The sequence below is a fragment of the Mus musculus genome, chromosome 4, assembly GCF_000001635.26.
Source record: "Mus musculus strain C57BL/6J chromosome 4, GRCm38.p6 C57BL/6J".
NCBI classification, from domain to species: domain Eukaryota; kingdom Metazoa; phylum Chordata; class Mammalia; order Rodentia; family Muridae; genus Mus; species Mus musculus.
The window spans coordinates 132,484,076-132,486,753 of NC_000070.6; the positions used below are offsets into that span (position 1 = coordinate 132,484,076).

Consider the following 2,678-nt stretch of genomic DNA (forward strand, 5'->3'; position numbering starts at 1 on the left):
GTGAATATACATATATGCATACATGCACCATACACACACACAACAGTATTTGCTTTCTAGTTGCCAAGTGCTCCAGACCTTACCAGGCATTGTATAGAAAACATTGTGTGTTAACGTAATTTCATTCAGAATTTTTCAAACTGGGGACCACTGACTTCTTAGACTGGATGACTTTGTAATGGGGTACATCCTGTGTGATGTAGCATGCTTAGCAGCACCCCTGGTCTTGACCCAATGAAAGTCAGAAGGACTGCCAGCTGGCACGAACAAAAATGTCTCCAGACTTTGTCAAATGTTCTGTCAGGTAAATTATCCATAAATGAGGATGTGAGAATGACGGGGGTTTGTTTTTCATAATTTGAATTTTTTTCATTATTAGTGTATGTGTGTGTGTGTGTATGAGAGAGAGAGAGAGAATGTGTGCACACCAGAACACACGTGTGGTGATCAGAAGCCAACCTGGAGGGAGGGGGCGGGTCCCTCCTTTCACTGTGTGGACACTGAGCATCTTAACAGCTCCTCAGGCCTGGTGGCAGGTGCCTTCTCATGCTGAACCATCTTTCTCACTGGACCTAATGACACCTAGATAGATAGATAGATAGATAGATAGATAGATAGATAGATAGACAGACAGACAGACTATAGCCCTTGCTGTCTTGAAATTTTCTATGTAGACCATGCTGGCCTCAAACTCATGGATATCCCCCTGCCTCTGCAATCCACCTGCTGAGAATAAAGGTGTGCCCCACCACAGCTGTCATAGCATTTTGACTCTGATGATCACATTACCATAGATAAAAAAATTAAACACATTTCTTGGATGAAAACAATTACACAAGTTATTAATGGTCATCTGAGCACGTGGTTCTGTTTGTTTATACTCTGCCCCATTCCAGATGGGCTCCACTCAGATTCGAGGCTCCCCTGTCTGGTTCCAAAGTCCAGGCTCTTTCCCCACCACTAGGCTGAGCTTGATTGTCTGAGATCTGGCCACATAACCAACAGCCAGCCCGGCAGGGAGAGGGGACTGGAAAGGAGCTGAGGCCACTGTCTTAAAAAATCACACTTAGCAGGGAGTGGTGGCACACGCCTTTAATCCCAGCACTCAGGAGGCAGAGGCAGGCGGATTTCTGAGTTCAAGGCCAGTCTGGTCTACAGAGTGAGTTCCAGGACAACCAGGGCTATGCAGAGAAACCCTGTCTTGAAAAAAACCAAAATAAATAAATAAATAAATCACACTTTATTTATTCATTTTGTGGATGTGTGTGCATGACAGTGTGTGTGTGTGTGTGTGTGTGTGTAGATAAGAGGACAACCTCTACCATGTGGGTCCCAGGGATTTGATTTAGTTTGTCAGGTTTGGCAGTAAGGGCCGTTCCTCAGTGAGCCATCTCGCAAGCCTGAGACTGGGATTTGTTGACTGCTGAGGCCCAGCACTGGACCAGACATTCTGTTAAAAAGGAGACACGTGGGACTGGTGAGATGGCTAAGTGGGTAAGAGCACCCGACTGTTCTTCCGAAGGTCCGGAGTTCAAATCCCAGCAACCACATGGTGGCTCACAACCATCTTTAACAAGATCTGACGCCCTCTTCTGGAGTGTCTGAAGACAGCTACAGTGTACTTACATATAATAAATAAATAAATCTTAAAAAAAAAAAAAGGAGACACGTATTCCACATCCATTCGCTCAGCCCCTGCTAGAAGAATAAAACAGAACACACCAAACAGAAATCCCTGCCTCCCTAGGGGTTTTTTAGTAAACAGGAAAATGAGCACACAAATAAACTTAGATTAAAAAAATAAAATAGATCTTTTCTGGTTCCTAAAGCACGATGATTGGGCGTTCACACCATTGCATGCTATGTGCTGCCCGGCCCACTAAACCTTGTTACAACGTGTGCACATTACCTGTCTGACAAACTTAAAAAAAGTAAAATAAATAAAATAAAAGCTTGGAAATGAAAGGTTTTTTTTTGTTTTTGTTTTTGTTTTTTTTGTTTTTTTTTTTTAACAAGGATTGACTGTTTTCTAGGAAGGGATGGGAACCAGAGGGGGGCAAAATTTTTTTTTTTTTTTTGAGACAGGGTCTCATGTAGCACAGGCTAGTCTCAAACTCAGAATATAGGCAAGGATAACCTCTAACTCCTGATCCTGTTCAGACTTGTCAAATGCTGGGATTGCCAACGTTTATCCTTTTTCCTAGCTTATGCGAGGATCAAACCCAGGGCTTTGTGCTAGGCAACTGCTCCACCAACTAAGCCAATATCCAGCCTGAGGTTTCTTCATATTAATCAATCAACTAATTGATTTATTAATCAATTAATTAACCTTGAACTCACCCTATGCAACAGGTTCACCCTAAACTGTATGATAATCTTCTGCCACTGGCTCCCAAATGCTGGGATATAGGGCAGACACCACCAAAGTCTCACTGGGAATTGTTTTGTTATTATTGTCTTGAGGTAGGGTCTTTTGTGGTCCAGTCTGACCTTAAGTGCCTCATCCTGAGTGCTGGAATGAGAGGCTAGTTTTACCATGTCTAATCCTGTGTATGCTTTTCTTTGAGTCGGAGTCTATTTCTGTAGTCTAGGCTGTCAATCATCCTGAATCAGCCGCCCCCAGTGTTGGAATTGTGAGCCGGGGCTACTACACCCCAGTAGACAGAAAACCTTTTTAG

General features: G+C 43.2%; 1 pseudogene; it reads left to right on the forward strand.

The window, feature by feature from the left end:
- The first annotated feature begins 1,809 nt into the window (after positions 1-1,809).
- Positions 1,810-1,919, forward strand: Gm52758 (annotated as a pseudogene).
- The last annotated feature ends 759 nt before the right edge of the window (positions 1,920-2,678 follow it).